Source organism: Bos javanicus, chromosome 26, assembly GCF_032452875.1.
Source record: "Bos javanicus breed banteng chromosome 26, ARS-OSU_banteng_1.0, whole genome shotgun sequence".
Lineage (NCBI taxonomy): Eukaryota > Metazoa > Chordata > Mammalia > Artiodactyla > Bovidae > Bos > Bos javanicus.
The window spans coordinates 45,256,824-45,262,580 of record NC_083893.1 but is presented as its reverse complement, the minus strand read 5'-3'; the positions used below and the strand labels follow the sequence as shown (position 1 = coordinate 45,262,580).

At 43.7% G+C, this 5,757-nt stretch overlaps 1 protein-coding gene across 1 annotated transcript in view; it reads left to right on the top strand.

The window, feature by feature from the left end:
* ADAM12 (ADAM metallopeptidase domain 12) overlaps positions 1-5,757 on the top strand; it is a 397,161-nt gene that overhangs the window by 1,679 nt on the left and 389,725 nt on the right. The window lies entirely within an intron of this gene.

Genomic DNA, 5,757 nt, shown 5'->3' with positions numbered 1-5,757 from the left:
ACCCAGCTCTCATTAAAATCCACATGCCGATGAAGACCAATTTGGAATTAATGATTAAATAAAAGGATTGCTCAAAGCAAGGAAGAAGCAATGAGAAAGCCAAGAAAAAATACTGCTGACTGTTTAGTTGAATAACTCTCTGACCTGCAAGTGAAAATAATAGTCATCAAAAATGTTTTGAAAGACTTTTGTACAAATTGGTCCTTTTGAATATTTACTGAGAAAGAACTTTTGAAAAAACTGAAACAGAATCTCAGAGTGTGCCTGAGGTGGTCTTTGCCTTGGCACATGCTCTGTACACATAAACAGAAGTCCACTGAACATGGACAATAAATGCTTTTTTTTTTTTAAGAGGAAAATGTTTACTAAGTCAAGCTAATAATGGGAAATTATTTCATGGAGGAAGGACTTTTATTATTTTATGGCTGCAGCTTTGGTTGAGAGAGTTTTTCCCTAGGATAGCTATGACTCAGAATAGAAAACCAATTAAACCAAAACCTTTAGAATGGTCCCGGGGCTCTCCAGATGGCACTAGTGGTAAAGAACTCGCCTGCCAATGCAGAAGACATAAGAGACACAGGTTCAATCCCTGGGTTGGGAAGATCCCCTGGAGAAGGGAATGGCAACCCACTCCAGTATTCTTGTCTCGAGAATTCCATGGACAGAGGAGCCTGCCAGGCTACAATTCATGGGGTTGCAAAGAGTCAGACATGACTGAGTGAGTAACACTTTCACTAGAAAACGAGTTAAGCTGAAACATTTAGAATGATTACATGCTGAGATATCCCAGGATTCACTGCTTGTTTATCCTTGGGTTCTCAGTATCAAGTCTTAAATTAGTCGGTGCACCAAATCAGAGCATGGAGGTTGTTTAAAAACCCAAATGTGTAATGAGACATCTCTTTGTGTTGGCAAGAGCGAGGGATGAATAACCACTTGTTGAAGATGGGGCATATTTTGGGGTTTATCTCTCTGTGTCTCCCAGAGCAGCTTCCTGCTTGGTTCCCTTCAGTGGCATCTCAGCCCTTGTTGCTACTGTTGTTGAGTCGCTCTGTCATGTCCGACTCCTTTGAGACCCCATGGACTATGGCCCACCAGGCTCCTCTGTCCATGGGATTCTCCAGGCAAGAGTACTGGAGTAGGTTGCCATTTTCTTCTCCAGGGGATCTTCCCAACCCAGGGATGGACCCCGAATCTCCTGCAAGTCTCCTGCATTGAAGGTGGATTCTTTACAGCTGAGCCACCAGGCAAGCCTTAACAGGTCCAAAACAGAACCCTAGACACTCTCCACCCCCTGCCCCTATCTTCCCAACTCAGTAATAATGCCCCTTGCCTTTTACAGATGCCGTGCAAACACGTAGGTCGTCCTGAGTCTGTGCCTGTCCCTCCATAAACCACCAACCTCCAAAGTGTGTTTTCATCTATCCATGTCCCCCCCCCATTTCAAGAGGCCCTCCCCAGCTTTGGCCACCATTTCTCCCTTCCTTTGATGTCTTCTGCGGAGCCTCACATCCCGAGCGTTGTCATCTCCTAACCCATTTGCTGGCTTCTCCTTCTGTCCCTGCTCAGGGTTCTCTTCCCAGCGCCACGGCCAAAGTCATCTATTTCAATCATGAGTTGGATCATGCTGGTTTCCTGTTTAAAACTCTGCAGTGGCTTTCTATGGTTCTTAAGAAAATCCAAACCTCTGGATAACCTATTGCCTGTTTTCCTGTTATCTGCTTTCTTACCATCCCACCCGCCTCTGCTATCTCTACTGCAGCCTCACGGGCTTCTCTTCTTTCCAACTTCCTGATATAACATTGCCACCATTTGAACAAACAACGTTCATGTTTGCACCACGAAGCAAATATTGCTTCTGATCATGCCACACCATGTTCTGTGATTTCCCTTTATCTCTCTCTCGTCAGGGACCTGAGCCGTTGCTCTTGCCTGGCCTGCCGCACTTACATGTTGGCCTTTGTTTTTTGGTTAGTGCCTCATGCTCTCATGATGGCTGCTGTACATTTTGGCATTATATCTGCATTCTAGGCAGCAATAAGGTGGAAGAGGCAAAAAACAGAATCACTAAATCTATTTTATTGGGAAGATAAGAATATTTCCAGAAACCTTTGTAGCAGATTTTTTTCTTGGCTAGACTGTGACACATGCTCGCTGCATAGAAGGTAGAAAAAAATATTAGTTGTACACATTGGTGTTACTAAAATATATATATATTTAGTCTGGGGAATCCCATGGGAAGAGAAGCCTGGCAGGCTACTGTCCATGGGGTCCCAAAAGAGTTGGACACAACTTAGCAACTAAACAACAACAACACACACACACACACGTGTGTGTGTGTGTGTCTTCCCAGGTGGCACAGTGATAAAGAATCTGCCTGCCTAACAAGAGCCACTGGAGACTCTGGTTTGATCCCTGGGCCAGGAAGATCCCTTGGAGGAGGAAATGGCAACCCACTCCAGTGTTCTTGCCTGGGAAATCCTATGGACAGAGGAGCCTGGAGGGCTGCAGTCCATGGGGTCGCAAAGAGTCAGACCAACTGCACAGCTGAGCAGAGGGGCATATATATCTTAAAAGTGGTAATATATATATATATCACCTTTGGTTGTTAGTTTAGGAATAAAATTTCAAGATGAAATCACATTACAAAATCGATACTTTGTAAGACATTTCTTCATTGTCTCTGTGCCCATTGGGAAGTTGAGAGCTTGGTGATTGTTAATCCTTTATATGTAGCCTGTTTTCTTTCTCAAAGCTTTTGTCATCTTAATTCCCAGTATTTTTACATTTCATGATAATGTGCTTTAGCTAAATTCTTATCAGTAGTTATGCTGATACTTTCTGCTTGAAAATTCATGCTGTAAAGTTCCAACATACTTCCTTTTATTATTTCTTCCTCACTGTTCTTATCATGCTTTTTTTTTCTGAAACTGCTATTAGCTATATGTCCCAACTTCCTGAAAACATCCTCTAATTGTCTCCTCTAATTTTCATCTCTTTTACTTTGTTCAACCTTCTGGGAGAGTTTGTTTAATTTCACTTTCTAACCCCGCTACTCAAGTTATTTATTTCTGCTACTATATATTTAATTTCCATGGAATGTTTCTTGTTCTATCAATGTTCTATTTTTTAAAAAATTAGATTCTATTCTTTTTTCCTTTCATAATGGATGCAAGATTTCTATGAATTTATACTAATTTTTACTTTTTAAACATTGTGTCACTGACTTTATTTTCATTGTTAGCTCTCAGCTCTCACCCTCCTATTTGGTATAGTCTTTGAGTTGCTTCAAATGTCTATATTTTGGCGGTCTGTTTATATTTAACAATGAGACACTAAAAAGTTGATTGAGACTTCTGTATGCTTCAAAGAAGAGATTAGTAAATGGTGGGCCTACATTTTGTTGGGGCCCTCCATACATCACTGACTATGTCTGTTTTCTTAGGTTGGTCCAAAGAGGAATTTTGCTGCCACTCTTAGGCAGCTCAGTGGTAAACAGCCTGCCAAGCAGGAGACGCGGGTTCAGGGTCAGGAAGATCCCCTGCAGAAGGAGATGGCAACCCACTGTAATATTCCTGCCTGGGAAATCCCATTCACAGAAGACCTGGTGGGCTACCATCCATAGGATTCCAAAGAGTCAGACGTGACTTAGAGACTAAACAGCAAACAGCTGGGGAGCTAAGCCTGCCTAGCGATAGGGCCTGTGAGCTGAGCAGTGAATGGGGTTAAGGCGATGTCTCCCCCATGAGTGTGCTTTGTGGGTTTTTGTTTTTCCTTTTTAAAAATCCTTTTGCTTTTAGTTTGGCACTTTGCTACCACTTCCTCACTCAGCGATGCCTGGGTCCTAGCATACAGAACTTCTCTGCTTCAGAGCCTCCAGAAAATACATTTCCTGAAATGGGAGGGGCAGTCACCTACATGGTGCCTTTGCAAGGGACCTGCAGCTCTAACTTTGCCCTGGACTGTCTTTGAGCCTAGACAGTATTGCCCATCAGAGGTGTCTAAGTGCCTCCCACACCCGCGTCTCTCCAAGATTCTTGGCTCTCATCTCACCTCCTAGACGGCTTCCCTCTTCTCCAGGCAGAAGGACTCTCACCTGTCTGTCCTCTTCTGAGGAGATAACCACTTGTCTCCCCTCTTCTAAAGCCCCGTTGCTTTCTCTTGTGTGTTGCTATTTTCTCTGCAACTCTGTTTTTTATTAAATTATTTTTATGATTATTATTTGTTTTATAAGGTTTCAGGAGGGAGTGCAGACAAACACCTCTGAGTCCGCCCTGGACATTTAAAAGTCAGCCCAGGCTTGTCTATCCCACACTCTGTGTACAGACGTGCTTTCTTTCCCCCCCAACTCACTTGTCATTTGGCACTTTCTAGCCCTTCCTTGTGGAAACAAAAATTACATTCATTTTTAAATGTTTCAAAACTTTCCTTTAAAAATCTATAAATACTCAAAGTCAACATGCACCTAATTAGATAGATGTTGCAGCTGTGGAAGCTGTAAGGATTTTTTTTTCAGGAATGCAACTACATCATCTAAAGAAGCCAAGCACACTTCTTCCTGGTGTAGATGATGCCCTAATGAACTCGTTACAGTTGCAAAAAAGTTTTTGTTGTTGTTTTTGTATCATAGTACATTCCAGAGGCCTCTTTAAGCGGAATTGTTCCTGCAGTATCTGATTTATAAAGACAGGTGTGAGAAGCGCTTTCATATGTTCCTTCTGTACCAAATGGCTAGCCCCTTGGCTGAGTGCCCACAGAAGGCTGTATGAAAGGGCTCTGTAGGATACACAGTCCTTTAATTCTTAGCTCTCTGGGTTTGAGAAAGTGGAGTTGATATAATCTATACAGAATGTCTGGGGAGTAGTTTCTGTGCATGTGTAGTATCCATTTCTTTACGGGTATTTGTTTAGTGTGTTGTGAACCCTAAAGTTGTAACCGTCGTGCCAGTGCAGTAGCTGCAGGAGACACAGGTTTGATCCCTGGGTCAGGAAGATCCCCTGCAGGAGGAAATGGGAACCCATTCCTGGATTCTTACCAGGATAATCCCATGCACAGAGGAGCCTGGCAGGCTACAGTCCGTGGGGTCCCAAAGAGTTGGACCCAACTAGCATGCAGGCCAAGATGCCAAAGTTTTAACACCAGCCCACAGTTGTTATTGAGGGCTCTGGTGCCGGGAGCTTCTGCAGGGTCTTTGCCTGCACCGTCTTGTTTGGTCCCTGGGGAAGCATCTTGCCGTTGGCGCTGTGACTGCCCTCACCGTACAGAGGGGGAAACCGCAGCTTTGATGGCTGAGGGTCTGCTAAGGGCCATCCCCAGGCTGTCTCATGATGGGGAGACATCATCAACGCCGTTGTTCACGTTCTGTCATCTATATACTCTATCTTGACAATAACTGAATGTCTCTGGCACTGAGAGTGCATGGTGGTTTGCTTTGAAACAGAATGATAGTGTACTTCATAAGCTCCGTCAGCTGAAATGTGCACCGTGCAGATCATGCTTTTTGACGGCTGCCACTTCCATCCTCATACTCACCCCAGCGCATTCTTCATCCTGCTTCCTTGGGCTGCATTTAGTGTCCAGTAAACTTTGCCTCCAACTGATCGCGGAGATGGAGAAGCCGAATAATTCAGCATCATATTGACATTTTTTTTTTTTTATCCTTTAAGCTTTTATGTCCTCCCAGGGTGACACTGGGCTGGGTGAGTTACAAGCTGGAATCAAGATTGCCAGGAGAAATTATCAGCAACCTCAGATGTG